General features: G+C 48.6%; 1 protein-coding gene across 7 annotated transcripts in view; it reads right to left on the reverse strand.

Moving 5' to 3' along the window:
- The window catches only part of SPOCK1 (SPARC (osteonectin), cwcv and kazal like domains proteoglycan 1), a 653,451-nt gene that overhangs the window by 125,246 nt on the left and 505,204 nt on the right, over positions 1-23,001 (reverse strand). The window lies entirely within an intron of this gene.

The following is a 23,001-nucleotide window of genomic DNA, read 5'->3' on the forward strand; positions in this document are numbered from 1 at the left end:
GTTATCCCAGGGACGAGAAACAGCCATCCTCTCTGCCCAGGATGGGAATGTCTCTGGTCACCTGGATGGAGCAGCAAGAAATGAAGGGGAGGGGCTCTGATCTCATACGGAACTTAATCAATCACGCGTGCATGTGTGTGTTCCTTCTTGCATGCCACAAATTCCCTTCGTTGCCTATGGGGAGTCAGGGTCCACTCTAGGCTCTGAACCAATGGGACAAAGGGCCTGTTGTCATGATGTTTATGGAGCAGGTATGACGAGGGCGATGGAGGATGCACAACAGAAAGTAAGAGACAGACAGTAATGGGGAGGGGATGGCACATTAAATGAGTGACCAGGACATCTGGCCAGATGTCACCTGGGCAGGGAACAGAATAAAGTGAGCCATGTGGCTATTGGGGAAAACGGGTTCCAGGCAAGTGGAAGTACAAAGGTCCTGAGGAGGAAGAGGCTGACAGCTCTTGAGAAACAGCCAGGAAGACAGTGAAACTGGAGAGGAATAACAAGGCCAAAAGAGCAGGAACCAGCTCCACTGGGCTGATGGTGGGCCTCTGCGAAAGCGCCTCTGTGTGCAGGACTCAGCCTTCAGATCTCATTCTCGGTCTCTGTCTCTCTCACATACACACCCACCCACACACATATACACTCACTATAACACACTCTCTCATACACACTTTTCTTTTCTGAACTAAGAGTTCCAAAGAAGGCAGAACCTGAAACTTTCAAACCAAGTTGCTAAAAATATGAAAGAAAAGCTCTTCTTTACAGAAGAATGCCAGCTAAATAAATTTAGAAGGAATGCTGGAACTAGCAAATTATCATTTTGCAATCCTCCCCCCTCTTCCAGTGTAATAATTGAGTCAGGAAGGTATCATTTGATATTTGCTAAAAATATTGGGTTAAAGTCTCTGGGGACATGACACACAGTCTCCAAGTGTCACCCCACAGACTACCCAATTACAAGTGTACATTTTTCAATAAACATTTGGCAGCCACCTCCTAACAAAGGGACCAAGGGGCCAATTTAGTGCCACTAGGAGTGGGACCACCTGGCAAACATCTCCTGAAGCACCTCAAAAGGAAACAATAACAGTGCCTTTGAAGTTTCAGTGCCAACAAATGCTTAACTTGAATCTACTCATTAGAAACCAAATCTGAAATTGAGGACATTTTATAAGACAACTGCCTAAATGCTCAAAAAAAATTAAACAAAAAACCCCTGAAGTGAGTAGGTCCTTGTTCTAGAAGAAATTAAACAGATGAAACAAAGGCAGTGAATGAGACTTGATTGGTTCTTGAATAATAATAATTATAGAAAGCGATAAAAGGCATCCTGGGAAAATGTTGTGATGTGGATTATATGTTAGGTGATGCTGAACTATTGCTCTCGGAGGTGTAATAATACCTACCAACGTGCTCATATAGGAGAACACCTGTTTGATTTCTTATGGGTGAGATGTCACAGTCGCTACATAGTACTTCTAAATGGTCCAGAGGAAATCGGTGCATGTGTGAAAAGGAAGACAGGAAATGGGGCAAAATGTTAATAACTGTCCAACCTTGGCGATGGGTACACGGTATTTATTGCAATATTCTTTAAACTCTTCCATACTTTTCATAACTACTAAACGAACAGCTAGGGGAAAGTAAATGTAACTTGCTTTACCCAGCAGTGTTTGAATTCTTTGAAGAAACCACTCTTCTCTCCTCCCCATAACTGCTCCCTCAGTACTGCACGTTTTCTCTTCGCCTGCCCACTAGGGGGCGAGCTCTGGCAGCAGAGAGGAATCTGCACTGCCGCCTACAGGACCTGCCCGGGATTGCAAAGAGTCGACCTTTAACAAGGCTGGGTGAGACCCCTGACAGATTTTCCCGAAGCACACACTTTCCTCTTCACTGACCTATGCAGGCACCAGTGCAGTGAGCAGGCTCGGCACAGGCACTGTGAACTGCAGCACTCTAGGTCTTACTCTTTCTTGTTGCATAGGGGTAAGCTGAGGCTGGAAGAAGTCAAGCATCTCGTAGGAGGTCATTCTCTTAAATAGTTTCCCAACCTGCTCCTGACCTTGCTGATCTTGTCAACAACTTTGCAAAGCTTTTTGAGCGAATGAGGATTCCAGGTCTGTTTTCAGGGGCCAAGCTGAATAAAGGTCCTCTAATTTGCATAACAAAGCCAGTGGAAGGTCCTGTGCAGGAAACCCCAAAGGAAAGAGACCAAGTTTCCTGAGGGGTCCTGAGAAAAAGATGGCCCTCTCCCCAGTACCTCCTTCAGGCTGGAATCAAACCAGCAATCTAAAGATAAGCTCATGCCTTGGCCACCTGATGCAAAGAGGCGACTCCCTGGAAAACTCAGACCCTGGGAAAGATGGAGGGCAGAAGGGGATGACAGAGGATGAGATACTTGGATGGCATCACCAACTCAATGGACATGAGTTTGAACAAACTCCAGGAGACAGTGAAGGACAGGGAACCCTGGTGTGCTGCAGTCCATGGGGTCACAGAGTTGGACACAGCTTAGAGGCTGAACGACAACAACCCCAAAGGCAGGAGTTGTGACAAATTACAATTCTGATCCAACTCCTACAGCCTCTGCCTTGTTTGGGATGTAGATGGAGGTGGCAGGGGGAGGGGGGGTGTCGGTCTCCAGGGGTTGCATTCCCCCCTTCCTGACCCAAACCTGGTGAGGAGAGTCAAGAGTCACCTCACCTCACATGCCCTCAGGCTCTCTCCACTCCCCACCCCTGCCCCCAGTGGTCCAGCTTTATTCTCCCTGATAATCACACCCCTGCGGCTTCCTGGCCTCTCATCAGCAGCTTCTCACCTCTGGGTCTTTCCCCTGCTGTCTGCCCTGCATGGGATCCTCTTAAGGCTAAACACTACTTAAAAATGTCAGATTTCTGTGGGATGTTTCCTCTTTCTGGGATTTGGAGGAGACAGCGCAGATGAGGAAGGCCTTTCGGAGCCCCCAGGCTCTGCTTCCTGTCAGCCTGCTGGGGAGAAGGCAGACCCACCCACTGGAGGAAGGACCAGCAGGTATGCACAGAAGAGGTGGGACCATGCACAGCCTGGCCAATCATGGTCTGGGAGCAGCAGGGAGCCCAGGCCGACAGGGGCCCTGGGCCTCTCCCTGTATCACCTCGTCTTCCCCAGGCCTTTGCTCACATGTCACCCTCTCACTGAAGCCTCCTCTCAGTACCGTTTTAAAACCAGAACCTGGCATTCTGGTCCCCTTACATTGTTCTACGTGGCCCTTTTAAAATGTGAAATCTGTGTGTGTGTGTGTGTTAGTCTCTCAGTCGTGTCTGACCTTTGCGACCCCATAGACTGTAGACCCCCAGGCTCCTCTGTCCAAGGGATTCTCCAGGCCATCATCTTGTAATATACTGCTCAACTTACTATTTTTTTTTTTTTTTTTGCGGCATTCAGTTTTTCTTGCTAGAATGTGGGTTCCATGAGGACAGGGATCTTTGCTTTATCCACTGTCATATCCAAAGTTCTGAGAACAGTACCTGGCACATAGTAGGTGCTCAGTGAAAATAAGCTGAGTACGGGGAAATAAGTGAACAAAAGCAAGGGCCTCTGCATGGAGGTGACCGGCAGAGCAGCATCTCCTCCCCAGCCCAGGGTCTTGACTCTGAGTAAGAGCTCAGACAGTCAACAGGACCCATGAAGGAGGCAAAACTCATAAAATGACTGAGGTCAGGTTTCCAGCCAGTCCTGTAGGAAATGGGCTCCAAGTAGAAATGAAACCAACTGGTTTAATAATAATGAAGAGGCATGCTACTTCCCACACCTAGGCATGAGAAGAGACTCAGACCTGCCCTCCTGCTTGCCTGGCTTCATGCCCCCTCCAGGCAGGCCTCCCCGGGCTCCCGCCTCTGTGCCCTGTGTCCTTTTCCTCATTGCCCTGACCACAGGCACCACAGCTACCTCCTGAAGGACATGTGCCCCTGTGTCTCAGCCCCAACACACAGCAAACACTTACTATCTGCCTGTTTATTTATGCCATGCACCTCACATAACACTAGGTGAGAACCGGTATTGGTTTCACAGACAAAAAAACCTGCAAGCTGGAGAAAGCAAATGATGGCCTCAAGGTCACCAGGCTGTCAATGGCAGCTTCACTCAATCCAGGTCATCCCACCTCCCCCAGTCCCCTGCCGCGTGTGTGCTTCACAGACCCCCGCAGCCAGGAGTCTGGCCAAGGCTTGCTGGGCATCCCAGGAGGGCTGGATGCAGAGGGAGAGGACAGCAGGAGGGGGAGGATCCACAGCAGGGGAGATGGAGGAACAGGGCTGCCACAACACTGAGCTCTGTGAATCGCTGGCCACTTCTCCCTAAATTATGCCAAACGAAACCCTGGCTCATCAACTGCACTACTGATAGGGATGTTATTCAAAGTCCCTTTAAATTACCGCAATTAGCTAAGATAACGCACAGAAGACACGCTGGTTAGCCAACAGACCTGGACAAGATGATGTGGGCACCTTTCCTTTCTGTTCCAGAAGCTGAAGGCACCCAGGCTTACCTCCCCTGGAGGAATTAGGGCATGAAGCCATTCCAGGTTAACTGAGTAACCATCGAGGAACATAAAGGGCCTCTCTCCATAAAAACACTTTCAGAGGCTGGCAGTCCAGACTGGCCCAGCCGAGGCCTTGAACAAGAGATCAGGCCTTGGAACCTGACTCCCGTCTGGCTGAGAAGTTCCTGGAGAGCAAGAACTGGATGCTGCTTATACTCACATCCCCTGTGGCCAGATAGAAGCCCCACACCTGGAAAGTAGGGAGAGAGGGGTGCTGAAATAATGAACTAATCTTCCTCCCAGGAACCCTAGGAGGTCAGGATCAACCACTCCCACCTTACGCACGAGGAGAAACACAGGTCAGGAGGGTGAGAACACAAGGAAGAATGAAACCAGAGAGGAAGAAGAGGAGCAGAGGAGGCTCAACAGAAGCAGAGGCTGGAAGCAAGTGAGCAGAAAGAGGAGGAAGAGGATGGGGCAATGCTGCAAGCCTGGGAAGAAGCAGAAACCTTCAGAGAGGAGCACGGGGTGGGTGGGAGCAGGGTATCCTTCAAGCGTCTCTCGTCCAGCCTGGCCAGGCTGACTCAGACACCTCCAGAAGCCAGGATGGGAGGGCCAGCACCTGCTTAAAATAACATGCTCCTACTGCTAGAAATGCTCTTGGTGTGCCTGTCTCCCTAGCTGGCTTGGCTTCCTGGGAGGCCCTGCTTGTGCTAAGCCACCGCTCCCACTCAAGGTCCCCCTATACCTCTGGGGCAGGGTCCCCCACATGGGACTCATGGGAGGAGATGGGCAAGTTGAATCGGGGTGTCATCTGATTTCTCTGATGACTCTCACCTCTCTCGCTGTGATGACGGAGGGGGACCAGCTTTTGCTCCCGGCTCTGCCTCCCTCTCCCAGTGTAAACCTCGAAGAGATTCTGCCGCTCAGAGTCCGGCTGCTTCCTGGAGATGAGAGCTGGAGCAATGTACATAACCTGTCCAAGCCTCCCCTCCTTATCACTAAACAGAAAGAATCCCCCTCCCGCAGCTGTCAGGAGAGTAGAAAGGACCACTCCAGGATCCCAGCGCTGGCAGCACTCCTGGCACCTGGCAGGACAATAAATCTTCTCTCCTTCCTCCAGTCCTTCCAGCCCTGCCTCCAAGAGCTTCTCCATGCCTGAGTGAGTTCTGTCAAATGCAAATGTGTTTGTGATGCTCCACCCAGCTTACATCCCTTCCTTGTTCCCTGTCATCCTGGGATGAAAATAAAGACTTGAGCACAGCAGAAAAGGCCTCTGGTGATCTACACAGCAACCCCACCACCCCCGCCCCTCCCCGCCCTGCTACCTCCCTCTACCCTCAGCCCTTGGCTTCTCTCCCCAGCCCACCTACTCTGCTCCAGCGTAGAGACCCCAGAGTCTACAACCCATGTTCCACCAGAGTCCCTCCTTCCCAACACTTTGCTCTGTCTGCAGCCCCGCTAGAGCCTGTGGCAGGTGTCCCCAGAGGCTGCTGACACCTGTGCCACCCCAGCCCCGGTCCTGCAAACCATGACGGTCTCTCTCATGAGCTCCATAAACTGGGTGCTTTCATTCACCGGTTTAGCTCCAGTGCCTAGCAGAGCATCTAAGAAGCAGTAAGTATTAAATACACAGTGGATGGATGAATAGATGCTTGGACAGATGAATGGATGGATGGTGGTCCGCCCCCCTCCGCCACCTGCTCCCCACCACTCCCGCTGCCTGCTGAGCAGTTCCACAGAGCCCTGGGGTCATCAGGTCTAGCTAAGCTGCCACCTGTCACCACACAGCTCCAGGCCTTGATGCTCTGTGGCCCCATGAACAACATCAGGCTGTCCGGGTCTACCAGATGCAAAGCTTGGTCCTCCTAGCCAGTGTACTTTCCCTGCTTACTGGAGAGTCAGACCAGAAAGCCCCAAATGATCCACATGCTCCCCATTTTCTCCACATGCCCAGATTAAAGTCAAGCCCTTACTTTTGAGGCCCATCACCTCTGGTCCTGATTTTTTTTTTTTTGTGGCAGATATATGTATTTATTTATTTTTAATTGGAGGATAATTACTTTACAATATTGTGCTGGTTTCTGCCATATATCAACATGAATCAACCGTAGGTACATACGTGTTCCCTCTCTCTTAAACTACCCTCCCACCTCCCACCTCATTCTATCCCTTTAGGTCATTATTAAGCACCAGGCTGAGCTCTCTGTGCTATACAGCAACTTCCCATTGGCTATCTGCTTTACACATGTACTTATTTCAGTGCTACTCTGTCAGTTCATCTCACCCTCTCCTTCCCCCACTGCGCCCATAAGTCTGTTCTCTATGTCTGCATCTCTATTCCTGCCCTGAAAATAGGTTCATCAGTATCTGGTCCTGATGTTGCTTCACCAATGACAATGCCCCAATCCTTCAGCCTCTGTTCTCCACCCTGCTCCCCAGGTCTTGCATCTCTCAGATGTTCCTCTCATCTGAATATTCTCCTCTTTTGCTATCCCAACCTCCCTGCTCAGGGCCAAGCTCCTTGAACATGCCCCAACCACTCTTGCTCCAGCAGAACCCCTGCTCCAGGCACATTTCCAGCCTCCACACCCAACCTCCAGGCCCCAAGCCAGCTCCTCTTGTTGCTCTGTCCCCCTACTGTGTTCTTCCCACGAATAATTTACCTGCTGGACTTCAGGGCTCTTGTTTAATATACCTGAGCATCCTTCAGAGAAGAGCTACGAACACTAAGTTTATTTATATCCTCCACAATGCTAGCATAAATGGATTATAAAGACTTAATCATATATATAACGTTCACTACAGTTAGTCATGGAACCCCAGGCATTGTGCTAAAAGCTTTACCTATACTTCCATCTTTCATTTTCACCCTGGTGGCTATGACGTAAGAACTACTGTAATAGCCATCTTACACAGATAGGCTCAGAAACGTTGTTTGCCCAGGGAAAGTCAGCTTTAAGTTGTGGAGCCAGAATTCAAACCCAGGGCTTCTGACACTAAAGCCTGTGTTCTCAAGAGTTTAATTATATGGTGTCATGTCTAGATGTTTACCAAGATGTCATGTCGAGATGTCATGTTTAGATGTTTACTGTGCTGACTATGGTCCACCTGATCAGCCCACCATGGTGCAGGAACCACTCTCTTACAAAGACGGCCGAGTCACACACCCGGGAGGCACTGTCTGTGAATTGCACCAAGGCGGCACGCCCTTAGGGTGACAATGTTCCGCACCTGGAAAGGCAAAGAGGTGGGGTCCCTCCCAAGTATCTCGGTGGGGCTCTAGTCATGATCCCACCAGACCCTGGCCTCTAGGAGGGCAGGAATCTTTGACTTTTCCTTCTCTGCTGCTTCTCAGGCACCTAAAGTCATGCCCAATACATACTAGAAACTATTTGTTCAATGAAAGAACACATGAATGGCAGAGAAAATAAGCAGCTCCTCTGTCTCCCACAAGCCCTGTCAGATCTATCACCAAAGAAAGAATGAGTTTCTTGGAGAAATGAGGGGAGAAAACCACAGACCTTAGAAGTGGCTATAGCAGAGAGAGCAGCTCACAGCCACCAAAAGGCTGGGAGGACCACATCCCCAGTGAGAAGGAAGGTCAGAGCAAGAAGTGTGTATCAGACCCACAACCTCTGCAAAGCAGCCCAGTGAAGCCTATCCTGTGTGGCTGCAAACTAATTTTTTCCTGTTCTGCACTCCAGAGAATGCAGGCTTCATAGGGACTTAATCATCTGGGGCTCAGAAAACAGTGAAACCACCTTTTTGTTCTGGTTCCCTCAGCAGGAGGATGTGCTGTCTCTTGTCTCTGGGCATCTCCGAGGGGTGGTCCCTGGGCACCTGCCTCGTGTTGACTGCATTTCTTTGTCATCACAAACAGGCTGTAGAGACAGGCTTCTGAGGCTTGGTTTCTGAAGGAATGACCTCTCATAGAGCCTCTTCATAAAAACCCCTCTCTTCAGGTGGACACAGAGAATCCACAGATGAGGGAGGAGAAACACAGACAGAGAGAAGCAGCAGATTTCCAGAGTGATAACCCGTCCAGGTCACATCCCCAGCAGTCCCTGACCTTCTGAAGAATGAGAAAACAGATGCCAGCTAAGCGTATCCACCAACTCCTTTCCCAAAGCTAACACCTGCCAAGGTCAAAAAAAAGCCATTAACATCTCATCACGGCCTCACGTAAGATAACCATCGCCAGCCATTCAGCCTCACTTTACATCTGCTCTTCAGTCCAATTTCTTCCTCCCTCCTCCTTTGCTTGCTTTAGAATATAAATCCCAAATGCTTTTCTGAATAAAGCCTACATATGTTCCTAAGAGCCAACAAAATAAAGCTGTAGATAAAGATGACCAAAAATGTCAAAGTGGACTTTGACCAAGTGCAAAAAGATTAAGGTGATATTTTTAAAATGAAACAGTAACTTAAACTTTGAATTACTGCCTGATTTTACTGCTTAGAGATGAAAGATCCTGTAGGGCTGAACGAAAAAGCCATATAACTCAGAGAGGATTTTCTTTGCTTGGCATCACCTCTGTGAGAAATACACTGAAGTAATAAAATGCCCTTGCAAGCGTTCATTCTCCGAAACTGGTGAGGGCCAGACAAAAGTCTGTCATGTTCCCTTTCTTTTGTGTACACGGGTTTCCCCCAACAAGTCTCATCTCATTTCTTCAAAACCTGAGGTTGGAGAACCAGCTAGACCAGGTGCCGCACGAAGCTGACCCTGGCCCCAGTTCAGCCCTGTGATACAAGCATGAGCTGATGCTTCCCACTGCTCATCCCATGGCCAGAAATGTCTAAGTCCCATCAGTCACGGGGACCCTCCCATCTTTTGTTTATCATGAGGCCAAAATTATATCCCCAGTGATCCTGAGATGGTCATGATGACACAGGCAAACTTTCATGGGTAGGTGAGGTGTAGGTATCTGATACTGAAGAGTAGGCACCTGCCTAACTCCTTGGGATGAACAGAGAGAGATGGATCTAAAACTAGAAAGTCAGCCTCAGGGACAAAGGGAGCACACACACCCGGCACCTGCAAAAAGCACAGGCTCGTGATGAGACGTCAGGACCCAACCAGGCGGGTGGGATGGTCACGTAGGTAGATCCAAGGGGTGAGCAACTGACTTGGCTCCAGGCAAGTGAAAGTGTTAGTTTCTCAGTCGTGTCTGATTCTTTTTGACCCCAAGGACTATAGCCCACCGGGCTCCTCTGTTCATGCAATTCTCCAGGCAAGAATACTGGAATGGGTAGTCATTCCCTTCTCCAGGGGATCTTCCCGACCCAGGGATCAAAACCAAGTTTCCGGCATTGCAGGCGGAAACTTTACCATCTGAGCCAACAGGGAGGCAGGGGAGGAATAGGGACACAGCTATAAGAAGGCATGCTTGGAGGCAAGAAGCCATTGAAAGTCCTGGTAAAGACTGCAGGGGATGATGGGTTTAGATGAGGATGCATGACAATTACCCAGGACCTGTGGGAATGGGCCACGAGAAAAGCAGCTGGTACCGCTTTTGAGGGTCCTTCAGCCTTAGATCCCCCACTGGCCATGCGTCCTTGAGAATGGAATGGGGCCAAGAAGGCCCTAGAGTCTGGGTTGGGCCTTAGTCTACAGAGGTCTGAGCAAAGCAGTGCAGCTTCAAAGATCTAGGAGCTTATTACACATTCAGTCCTCAGCTCCAGGCTTCACACAAGCCTTTCCTTCCCCTGATTTCAAAGTTAGAGAGTTTAAACTAGTCTCCTCCCACCCCGACCAAGTTTCTCCTTGCATATTTCGATGTCAATCCAGAACCTGTGTTAATCAGGCCAAAATTCATTAACGAAGGCCAACTGTGATCTCCGAGAAGCTAGCTGTTCTCCATCTAGTATAATTTGTGTTTCATACAGCTGAGCGTTTTTTCCAACACTGTAACACCGAGCTCGGGGGAGACCTCTGTGAACCAAATGGGACAGCTCCCATCTCGTGGCAGCCCATTGCAATGGGCTCCCTCCCATTTCAAGGAATTCTGTGCTGCCTAGTAACTAAAGAAGCACCCCCCTGGTGGCACCCTCATCATGTCATTGCCACAGATAATTAAGCTCATCAATTATCTCCCTCCCTCTGCTGTCTTAGGATGGTGCCTCTTGTGAGGCTCACAGGAAGCCCATCCATCAGCCACTCAAACCCTTGGGAACCACAGGGCTGATGCCCAGGGAAGAGCTGAGTGGTTAAAGCAGAAGCACTAGAATGAAACACGCTGGGTCCCCATCCTCCCTGGCTCCAGACTTCTGAGCCATGGGAAAACTAATTATGCCTCCCGTGCCTTACTCTCCTAATATGTAAAATGGGGGCAATAATTCTTAACTGTCTCGGTGGCTGCTGTAATCCATTTGTTCAACTAAAGTTTGTTGAGCACCGACTGTGTGCTTGTGTGTGTGCTAAGTCGCTTCAGTCGTGTTCAACTCTTTGCGACTCCATGGACTGTAGCCCACCAGGCTCCTCTGTCCATGGGATTCTCCAGGCAAGAATATTGGAGTGGGTGGCCATTTCCTCCTCCAGGAGATCTTCCTGACCCAGGGGTCGAATCTGTGTCTGTTTAGTCTCCTTCATTGGCAGGCGGGTTCTTTACCTCTAGCGCCACCTGGGAAGCCCCACTGTGTGCTTAGCAGTGTTCAAGGAGCCACAGATACGGCAGGGAACAAAACAGGCAGAGCTGCTGTCCTCTCAAAGCTTATATTCTAGAGAAGGAAGCCAGATACTAGGACAAAATTAACATGAAACGATGTGTATAAAGTAGAAAGTGCTCAGCATAACACCAAACACAGAGCATGGGCTCGTGAGTGCTGGGCAACACTGGTTACATTCAGGCACACATTTCCCCCACCCCACACCTGCCCATGGAAGCTCACCAGGCTTCCACTCCTCTGGTATGACAGGAGTGAACGACGACACAGGAAGAATCTTACTGTGTCAGGAATGAGGCAGCGCCGGGGAGAGGAAAGGATTCGGAGGCAGACAAACCTGGACTCAAATCCCAGCTCTCGTCTGCTCAGTCTATGACCCTGAGTGTGTCACTTGACCCTCAGGCTCTGCCTCTGGAAAGTGGGGTTGATAGTGGCACCTGTCTCCTTGTGCTGTGAGGATCAGTCGGGGCTACGGTCAGGGCTCAGCCCAGTGCCTGGCACCAGGTCAGAGCTCACCCTCTCTGCCACCCACCGCCTGCCACTCATGCTGACATGAACAGCTGTGGCTGTCCTGCGGCCTCCATTCCACTTCTGAGACTGTGCCCAGAGTGACTGAGTCACTTCACTTGTCATCCTTAAAAAGGCCGTAAATTCCATCCCCACCAGATGGCTTTGCCCCCTTGTACTTGTAACAACAGTGCTGAGCACACAAGTGTGCCTTGAAGCCAGAGGGACCCGGGGACTGTAAAGCAGGAGGAGCACACAGCCTATAACTCCCTGTTCAACCCAGAGTCACAGCAGAGGAGCACCCTCCCCTCCCTGGGAGGCTGTGAGCTCCTGGAGGGTGGTGGCCTGAGCATCCTTCTGGGGGCTCAGATGTTGCGGGGACACAGCAAATACCCAGGGCGGGGCAGAACCAGTTGAAGCAGGAGCAGTCCAGGGGGACATTAAGAAGCCACTTCTAGGGAGGGACTTGTCACTCCAGTTGCCTACAATAAGTCTTCTAAGAAGCATTAGCGCGAACGAATGTTCTGCTGAAGACATTGTAGGGCCACAGAGGAGAAAGTTGTACCACCAGCCCCTGAACCTAAAGCAACAGAATATCTCTATTAGGTTCTTCAGTCTCCCCCAGAAGTTCCCCTTCAGCTGCCATGGACCCGATCTCTGCTTCAGCCCTCCAGGGCAGCCCCCACTTCACTGGCTCCAATGTCTCTCCTCTGACTCCTCATATTCATATGCCACTAAGGAAGCTAAGAACCCTTTTAGAGACCCACCATCTGCAAAAGACAGGGGATTTAGACAAAACATACAATTGTCCACATCATACAAATATTCTGCATCTTTATAATTGTAATCAGAACAAAGCAATAAAGCTAGTACTAAGAAAAGTGAAATTTCCTGGTATCTAGAAGACAGGCAAATGCGTGATTCTAACAGGAGGGACCTTTGGCATCCAGAGCAACAAAACATGAGAGGAGGTCACCCATCAGAGGGTTCCCTAAGCAGCACCATTGAGAAGTACCCCACCTGACCCTCACCACCCCCCCAACACACATGCAGGACAGGTGACAGAGGACAGTGCCTGTAAAGTGGACCTAATGGTAGCTGTCAGAAAGGACCTATAAGTTACTAAAAAGGAAAAAAATCAAGATTTAAATTTAGGGCCACAACAATCCACAGCTCTCAGGCATTTGGGAGGCAAAAGCAGGAAAGTGACATTTCTCCAAGCAGAAGTTCAGCTCCAGTGAGATGATCCCACTTGCCATCTGTAGCAGGTGTAAGCCACTCCCCTCCTGACGCTCCCACACTAGAAGGAGGGAGGTGTGGTCAGAGAGAGAGATCCATGTTCACCAGGACACTGATGAACACTAACAGCTCCTTTGCTGGTAAGCATTAAGAGCACCTTTGCTCTCTACACTGGGGGGGAAAAACCTTACCTTTCACATGGGAACAAAGAAGGATAAAGCCAGGTGAACACCTGTACAGAAGAATGGCCTCACCACTCCTGCTCAACCATTATGGAAGTGGACACCTAATGATGATGACAGCAGCAGAAACATGAGTACAATGCCAGCTGAAAGGAGAGCTTTGCACTCATGAGCTCATTTGAACCTCACAATCAACATCCAAGGTAAGCATGCTTGGTTCTTAAAATACCTGCCAATCTGATGAGCGGAAAATTGCATCTGACCATTGTTTCATCAACACAAGCCCATCCCTTCCTGTCGCTATAAGGTAGGGCCATTCAGGGCTGGGGTTGAGGGCCTCACAGTCTGGCAGACCTCACCCTAATCCCAGTTCAGCTGCCTTCTGTTAGGTCTGCTTCTCCCGTCTGCAGACTGGAGGCAACGAGACAGCTACATCAAGGGCTGTTCAATTAAAGACAAATGAAGTAAAGTACAAATGTTCACAGAATGGCGATCACAGGGACTCCTCATCTGGTCTTCTTCCCTTTTCCTCACCAAGAAGAGCCCTGCATCTTACCGTCCCACTCCCTAGGTTAACCTGTTTCTGGCCAGCTGATGATACCTGAACCCTGCAAAGGACCCAAAGAACTTCTTCCTGAACCCCTTTTCCCTCTGAGCCTTTCTGCCATCTCTCCCCACAAGCCATACCCCATACAACCACAAGTTTTCTCATAAGGGACAAAAGAAGCCACTCCAAAGATTCTAACACGTCAAGGGCTCATTGGCCCCCAATCGGCCCTCATTTAAGTGCAGAAACTGAACGAAGATGCTCGCAGCACCCTTGGCATCATCAGCTTTCTTTGACAGATGAAGAAATCAAGACTCAGAGAAATCACGTGATCTGTCACAGGGTATCAGAAAAATACGAAGTAAAGCTGAGACTTGACTAATGTTTCCTGAGTCCTAATCAGATACTCCTATTATGTAACAAGCTGTCATTTCCCCAGTTGCTGAGGAAATCCTTGAAGATATTTATCGAAATGAGTTAAATCAATACAATAGGGATATACCAAGAAACGCTTCCTAAAGAGAATGAAGAGAGCAGTTCACAGCCCCTTCTTCTTTCCCTTTCAGCTGGTTAACTGCAGCAGGACCCAAGGGCAGTAGGGTCACTGAGTGACCTTCCTTCTTAAGGTGACAGCCACATCCTTAGGATATATCTTAAAGGGCCTCCTCCTCTCAGACCTCTGCTCTGCCCAAGAGGCTCTGAGTAGGTTGGATGTGTCCTGGACACATGAATTCAGACGAGTCACCTCCACTCTTTGAGCTTTAATATCTTACTCCAGAAAATAGGGTAAGTACCACTGACCTTGGGCTATGTACTAAGGAGAGTAAAAAGCTGGCTTAAAACTCAATGTTCAAAAAACTAAGATCATGGCACTTGGCCCCATCATTTCATGGCAAATAGATGGGGAAACAATGGAAACAGTGACAGACTTTATTTTCTTGGGCTCCAAAATCATTGAAGATGGTGACTGTAGCCTCAAAATTAAAAGACACTTGCTCCTTGGAAGAAAAGCTTTGACAAACTTAGATAGCTATTAAAAAGCAGAGACATCTCTTTGTCAACAAACGTCCATCTAGTCAAAGCTATGGTTTCTTCAGGAGTCATGTATGGATGTAAGACCTGGACAGTTAAAAAGGATGAGGGCCTAAGAATTGATGCTTTCTAACTGTGGTGCTGGAGAAGACTCTTGAGAGTCCCTTGGAAAGCAAGGAGATCAAACCAGTCAACTGTAAAGGAAATCAACCCTGAATATTCATTGGAAGGACTGATGCTGAAGCTCCAGCACTTTGGCCACCTGATGCGAAGAGCCAACTCATTGGAAAAGACCCTGATGCTGGGAAAGATTGAGGACAGGAAGAGAAGGGGATTACAGAGGATGAGATGGTTGGATGGCATCACTGACTCGATGGACATGAGTTTGAGCAAACTCTGGGAGATAGTGAAGGACAGGGAAGCCTGGAATGCTGCAGTTGGTGGGGTCGCAAATACTTGGATATGACTTAGTGACTGAACAGCAACAACACTAAGTGAGAAAGTAGAGATAAAGTTCTTGGCATGGTGCAGCAGTCAATAAACAACAGCTATTTTATCTTCATAATCATCACTACTGATACTGTTATCCATGCCATCAAGTTCCTCTGAAAGAGCTATCTCCTCAAGATCATTTGCCCTCAAAACCCTGCATCCTCAGGCCTCAGTACGGTGGTGAGGGCTGGAGGTTTTGCTTCTCTGTGAAGCAGCATCTCTCCCATCGAATGTGTCAGGGCAGGAAATCCGGGGAGCCCTGTGACTATGAGATGTAGGAGAAGCTGGTGACAGAAGTGCAGCATCAGCCGGATCTGTCAGGGAGCCCACAGAGGGTTCCTCACACCACGCGGGAGGGAGAACACTGAGGAGTCTCCAAGGAAGTCCGGGAACAGACTGAGGGAACAGTCTCTTTCTCTGACTAGAGAAAGAGAAAAAATATGAACCAGGGGAAATGCGTGCGAAGCTCTATTTAACTGGAACCTCCCACTCAGGATTTCTGCTGGGGCTGGTGACACTGCATGCTTCTCGAAGCCAGTTGGCGTCTGGAAGCCTTTATCACCCTCCTATGAAAAGCTCTCAGGTGGAAGTCAGGTGACTCAGGTTCTAATCTCTACTTGGACAATAACCTGACTTCTCTGGTCTCAGCTCCCGCATCTGTAAACATTCTTAGGGGAGGGAGTAGGGATAAGGAGGAGCTTAACTAGCTGGGTTCTAGGCTTCCATCCAACTCAAGTGCACTGTGTCTTCACAACCCAACAGAACACCCCACCCCAAGACTGATGTGGATTCCTCTCCCGGGAGGGGCTCCATCTGCTGCTCCTAAAGCCTTCCAAGGGATGTGACTGGAGTCTCTGAGCAGTGTTAGGAGTCTGAAGTCACATCCCTGCCTCCTGCATATTCCTTAGGAAAATTTAACTTCCTAACCCCACTGGTTTTATTAGTGTGAGTGGGTTGTATGTTTTCCATTTTCTCAGTAATCTCTCAGGGACTTGCAAGACAAAGAATATCTGTCTCTCCAATGGGATTGTTTTTACTTGTGGATACAAATCACCTGATCAACTTGCTCCAAAGCATTTACAAATGAAGACAAAAATAACTGTACCAGAATGGAAACCTATCAATGTCTTAGAGAAAGTTTAGTAATCCCCCTGCCTCACCTCTTGCCAACCCTTCTGGATATTCTCAGCTGGTCAGGCCAATCACTTGTTTAGGTGGAGACGACATGTTGAGAGATACACACAGAAGTGGCAAAGTCACAGTCACTGCCCTCAAAGAGCTTCCAAGTAGCTTAACAAACACATCTCCCAGCATGTCATACCAGATTGGCCACCATTACATGGTAGACCAAGGCGAGTGACCTTAAGCACTGTGGAGTTTGACAGATGGAAAACCCCAGTGGGGAGATGTCTTCAGGGTGACCTTGCATCTTGGTACAAAACTCTGTGGATTTGGAAAGAATGAGGCACATGGGAGATCAGGAGAAAAGACAGAGATTAGGAAAGGGACTTCAAATTCAATTTGGAGTCAGAGGAACTGTTGTGAGAAGCAACAGCTGCTGCATCTGCTCAAGGTGAGGAGACGCACAGCCCGTGTGCCAGGAGAAGAGGCCAGGAGGAGCACTCTGGCTGTGGCAAAGAGAGGCACTGGAGAACTGGGGAGGGGCAGAAACAGGGAGGGAGCACAACCATGCAGGCACAGGGAGAGGAAAAGAGGGTCTGTTCCAACAGAGCCAAGGCACTGCCACCCTGCCCGGCTTCCCACCCCTCCCCATCCCATCACAGTTCCCACCACTCCCTTTGAATCCAACTGGAAGAACACAAAACCAATAACCTCCACAGCCACCCTGCCTCAACAGCATCTTCTAACTCTCTGACTAGCTGGGGAAAGCAAGTAGCAATGCCTTTCACTTTCCAGACTCAAAACTACAGTGATGGCTCCTATCTCATACTGGGTGCAGGAACCCTAGAGGCTAACATGTTAATTTCTCAGATGTGGTCATCCTTCTCGTTCTCCTGCACCTGCCGCAGTGTGACTACTGAGGGCCTTGGTGCCAGTGATCAGAGGGCAGTGGGATGCCAGCAAGGTCTCCTTCACACCCAAAGCATGGAGGGCTATGCTGTATCTCTCAGCGCCTCCCCAGGGACCTCGCCCAACCAGACTTCCCTGAGTCACCAGGCAGAGCCACGCAAAATGGACAAGGCTTTACTAAAGAATGACTCTCCGCGGAGCCTGGATGTCTGCTCAACCTCAACGCTCCATCAGATGCATCACCTTAGGCGAGACGAAAACAGCCAAATCTACACTAACTTTTAATAACAAGATAAGTAAGACAAGATGGAGATCATTTTCTCAATAAGAAATTGAGAGGAAGCTTTGAAATCCTTACGTTTCTAAACATGCTTTCTGAAGCCCTGGGTTAGAGGGCTTTATAACTACAAAAGAGAGCTCCACAGTGTGAGTACGAAGGAGGAAAAGGACAATGAGCCAGGAATGTGACTGAGGCCATCAGCTGGAGCTTTTCCTCCCCAAATAATCAGCTGGGGGAGAAGCACAGGCTCTAATAAATGGATGCTAGTCATTTTTTGCTTTCTGACTTAGTTGGGAATCCATGGAGAAATGGCATCACACAATCAATGTGGAGATGGTCTATCCTTTAGAAAAACAGAAATGGAAGCAACTCTTTTTCTAACAAAACGTGCAACTCCCATGTGAGACGAGATGCTAGTTTGAAGGTTCTGTTTCAATGAGAAAGGGTTGAGCTTGCCACAAGAACAAAACCACTTTCTGCAAAACAGCAATTTGAAGTTCATCCCTTTGTCGACAAAATTGCTGTGTAATTTCCAAACTTCTCGCAGAGAAACAATTAGCCAGCAAACACCTCCACAAGTCATGACACAAGGGGAGAAAGAGAAGAATCCCTATTCTGTTATCCACCCCACGATGCCTCACTCATCCTGGCCTGGAAGAGAGCATTTCATTCCCTAGCTCTGCCTCTGGCCATATTCAGGCCGCCCTGCTCTATGCCTGGCAGGCATCTGACACACAGATCTAGATGGCTTGGGAACCCTCGAACTTCTGCCTCAGTGCTGCTCACAGTACAGATGGCCGAAGTATCAATAGGCGGCAGCTAAAATTGACAATTCTTCAAAGGCAGGTGCCATGTCCAACCCACCTGCATCCTCCCCACAGCATCCCAGGCTTGGGGACCAGAACTCAGCAAGCCCTTCTGCCAAGTGAAGTTAATGAAAGAGCAGAGTCAGTCCCATTCAGCTGCCATGTGGTTTCATCTTGAAAGCATGAAGCACCTCTCAAATGCTCCACAGTCCCCACGCTGGGAGAGAAGAAGAGTGATAGCACAAACAGAATAGGGAGATTTTGTGAAAGGAAAACCCCTTTGTTCCCCTGGGCTTTTAAGCAAGGAGCCTCGACAAGATGCGTGAATCTCCTGAGACTCAGGCACCTGTCATCATCATGAAGCAGTTTTCTTTCTTCTGGTCCTCGCTAGCTCAGTTTCAGATTCCAGCCACCTTCCATCTCTCCTTCACCTCCTTAAGTGCTTATACAGCCATGGAACTGAGCCAAGATCCAGAGGAAAAAAGGCAATGCAAGAACAATGAAAATCTGGTTGCAAGTTCCCTTTTCACCCCTCTATGTTCAGGGCCTGAGTATGACAGGGGAACACAAAGGGAGGGCACGGTGAAGATGGCCAATGGGATTCAAAGATAGATCTCACCAATCTGCTTCTTTATGAGCATGGGGACTGTGCTTCTAAATTTGACAACCTGAAAGTCACCTCCTCCATATTCCCATGGACTCTCTCTTCTCTACTCCATCCTTTCTTTCCACCAGCATTTACTGAGCATACTAGCTGCTAGGCACTGGAGGAGATTGCCAGGGATATAAAGTGAAACAGGGCCCAGCCAGGACGAGAAGAGCCTCCCAAGGGTGACATTAAACTAAGAAGATAAAACCCTTGCCGCAGCTGAAGCTAAGAAACAACCCCCTTCATAAAAAAGCATCAATACCAGGCAGCTGAATGCCCTGGGCTGTACTTGGAAAAGGCCTGTGCACATTTCCACTGAGAGACGGGCCCACCGGCAGCCTCTATGTCTGGTATCTGGGTAAAGACAAATAAAAATAACAGTTCTGTGGACAGCCACATTTAATTTAACTGCTGGCTCTTGGGCTCTCTGAGCTTCCCTCCGCCTCAGCGGTCCAAGATTGCTCACTGCTAGGGGATCAGGAGTCAGCCCTGTTCTCCCAATGGAGAGGCAGGAACCTTGAATTGCTTATGTTTGTCATCCCTGGGGCTGGGCACAGGGCTGGTCATGAAGCTGGGCACAGTGGTACATGTACCTGGATGGTGAATTAAAGTTCATTAACCCCTTTTTCTATACCTGAAAGCTCTTTGCCTAAGGAGAATTCATTTGTCCTTGGTGATTTAGTCACTAAGTCGTGTCTGACTCTTGCAACACTGTAGCCTGTGAGGCTGCTCTGTCCATGGGATTTTCCAGGCAAGAATAAGGGAGTGGTTCACCATTTCCTTCTCCAGGGGATGGTCCTTAGATACTCTTTATTCTACTTGCTCACAAAGCTTTTCCTTACACTGAGACAAAAAAGACTCCCCATGCCATGTCAGCCTGTATAGACATGATAAATTCATATTTCCATTATTTTCCTGAAAAGTGCCATGGCAGGCCACACAGAGACCTTCATGACCTGCCCTGACCACCTCTCTGGCCTCATCTCTCCCCAACCCCCACCCACCTGCCTTCTGATACTTAAGCACCTACTGAGTCATGTGTCCGTGCCAGGCATCATGCAAGCAGCCAGCCAAAAACAAATATGGTGACTACTCCAAGCTGTTCATAGTTTACTGGGAGAGGGAGAAACTAATCAAACACTTTTACAAATACAAAATAAGATGACACTTCTGGTAAATGACAAGAATAAAGGTATGTGATGCTTCTGAAACATTTAATGGCTCTGGCCAGCTCCAGGGCATCAGGGAAGGCATTCCTAAGGGAGTGACCTAGGGGCTGTGCCTGTAGGAGGTGTGGAGTTTGCTCCAGGTGTGTGAAGGGTGTTGGCACAACCAGGGCTTGCTCCTGCATCCATGCTTTTGCCCACATTGCTCTCCGTGCCACGTACCCTTCTTGGATGCAGCTCAGCTGCTACCTCCTCAGGAGGCCCTCTCTGATTGCCCAGGTGAGGTCAGATGACATCCTGTGTGCCCACATGGTGTTCTGTGTATGCCTACCTTTATCAGACCACTTAATGTGACTGGTCGATTTCCCCTTCAGATTCTAAGAGGGCAGGGAGATCACCTAACACATTTTTCCTCCTCCAGGACCTAGAGAGGAACAAGCACCAACTTCATTCCTGATGAATGAAGAAGAGATGGATGGATGGATGGATGGATGGAGTGTTGGTCACTCCCATCTTCTCCTCCTGACTCTTTCAGGCAGAGTGTTGGCACACACTAGTTTCTGATCAGTGTCAACAGCATCTTTGTATTCAGGATCAAGCTTCTGTTTTCTCCCTCGTCTCCCAGAAGGATAATCGGAAGAGGCTGCTATCTTCCTCACTAGGCAGAAGAACAGGATTCTTCCTCCGCAACCCCCTGCCCCATCTCCAACCTTCTGGACTAAAAGAAGCCCAAAGCTCTAGCTAGTAGCTACTCTGGCACATTTTGAGAATTCTTTACTCCGTTTGATCATTCACTCTTCGGTTCACAAATATTCAGTGAGCATCCATCACATGTTAGACACTATTTTAGGAACTCAGCAGGAAACACAGCATACACAGTCCCAGCCTCCAGGGAGCATAAAACCTTGAGCAGCAATAAAAATATGTTCTTAAATAAATCCAGGTAATCAGTATGAAGAACACAGAGCAATGGACTACAAGTAACTGAGGGTGAGGCTGGCTCTGTTGTGTGGTATCGGAGGGAACTTTTCAACTGAGATTGGAAGGATGAAGAACTAGTTATGTGAAGGAGGAAATGGCCATGTGAATTTCTGGAAGAAGAACATTCAGCAGAGGAAAGGACATACACACTAACTCTCTGATGTGGGACCAGCTTGGAATGTTGGGGAGAGAAAAGTGCATCAAGGTGTCCAGACAGAACAGTGGAGAGAGATGCATAGTAAGATGCAGCCAGATCATAGAGATCCTGGGGGAGATGGGTAAGGATTTCAGACGTCATTCTTCAAGTGATGGGAAGCAAACAGGGTGTTTCGACTGCTCTCTGAGTGGCCCTGTGAGCAGTGCGGATGGAAACAGAGGGAGCAGTGAAGAGGCCAGGACAATGGTAGTCCGCACCAGTGCTGGAGGAGGAGCAGTGGTGGTGAGAGGTCATATCAGGATACAGTTTGGAGGGAAAAAAGACAAGGCTTTTTATTGACTCATATGCTGATGGGCATTTGGATGGTTTCCATATCTTGGCCATTGCAGTGCTGCCCCAAATGTGAGGGTGCATCTATCCTATCAAATGCCTGTTATCATTTCCTTTGGGTACTTTCCCATCAGTGGCATTGCCAGGTGGTATGCTGTGTCTACAAGAAGGGAGGGTGTCCTGCTGTGCGTGACAATGTGGATGGACCTTGAGTGCACAATGGTAATTGACCTAAGGCAGATAGAGAAAGGCAAGTGTGGTATCGTATCAGTTATATGTGGAATCTAAAAAATCAAATGTGAAAAAAACAGAGTAAAATAGTAGTTACTAGGGGATGGAAGGTGAGGGTAAGACTGATGCCATTTAAGGGTACAAATTATAACGAGTAGTAAAATAGCCAAAGAGATTTAATGTACAGACTATTGGACATTTTTTTGCCTTTTTGTAGTGTTCATGGAGTTCTCAAGGCAAGCATGCTGAAGTGATTTGCCATTCCCTTCTCCAGTGGACCACGTTTTGTCAGAACTCTCCACTATGACCCATCCGTCTTGGGAGGCCCTACCTGGCATGGCTCACAGTTTCACTGAGTTAGGCAAGGTTGCGGTCCATGTGATCAGTTTGGTTAGTTTTCTGTGATTATGGTTTCATTCTGTCTCCCCTCTGATGGATGATGATAAGAGATTTGTAGAAGCTTCCTGATGGGAGGGACTGGCTGTGGCATAGACAATAATATTATACTATATGGATATAATGTGATAAATATCATTAAGACAACAACCATATTACAATATATAAATATACTGAAATAATGCAACACAATGTCACATGTCAAGTTTGTTCAGTTAAAAAAGAGAGAGACAAGGTTTGCTAATGAACTGGCTGGAGGGGATGATAGAAAATGAGGAGTCACAGATGACGTCATGGTTTGGTTTGGGGTGAAGCCACCGGGTGGAGGTTAGAGTGATGGCTGAAGGGGAAAGCCCTGGAGGACGAGGACAATCAGGAGTTCGACATCCTAGGTCAGTTAAAGAATAGTTCTAGCCAATCACTCAAAGACACCCTACCAATGCACCATGTTTGTGCAATCCACTACTGTTAACCAGGAAGGTTCAGTATTTCATATACTTCAAGTACTGATCAAAAACCAAAACCATGTGCATGAGTGTGCAAGCTCAGTCACTTCAGTTGTGTCCAATTCTTTGTAACCCCATGGACCGTAGCCCACCAGGCGCCTCTGTCCATGGGATTTCCCAGGCAAGAATACTGGAGTGGATTGCCATTTCCTCTTCCAAGAGATGTTTTGGATCCAGAGATCGAATCTACGTCTCCTGCTTTGCAGGTGGACTCTTTACCACTGAGCCACCGGGGAAGCCCCCATACTGTGTGGGTTTGGCTAAATCTCCCTTCACAT

The sequence above is a fragment of the Giraffa tippelskirchi genome, chromosome 6 (genome assembly GCF_054371585.1).
Source record: "Giraffa tippelskirchi isolate mGirTip1 chromosome 6, T2T-mGirTip1v1.2.pri, whole genome shotgun sequence".
In the NCBI taxonomy this organism is placed as follows: Eukaryota; Metazoa; Chordata; class Mammalia; order Artiodactyla; family Giraffidae; genus Giraffa; species Giraffa tippelskirchi.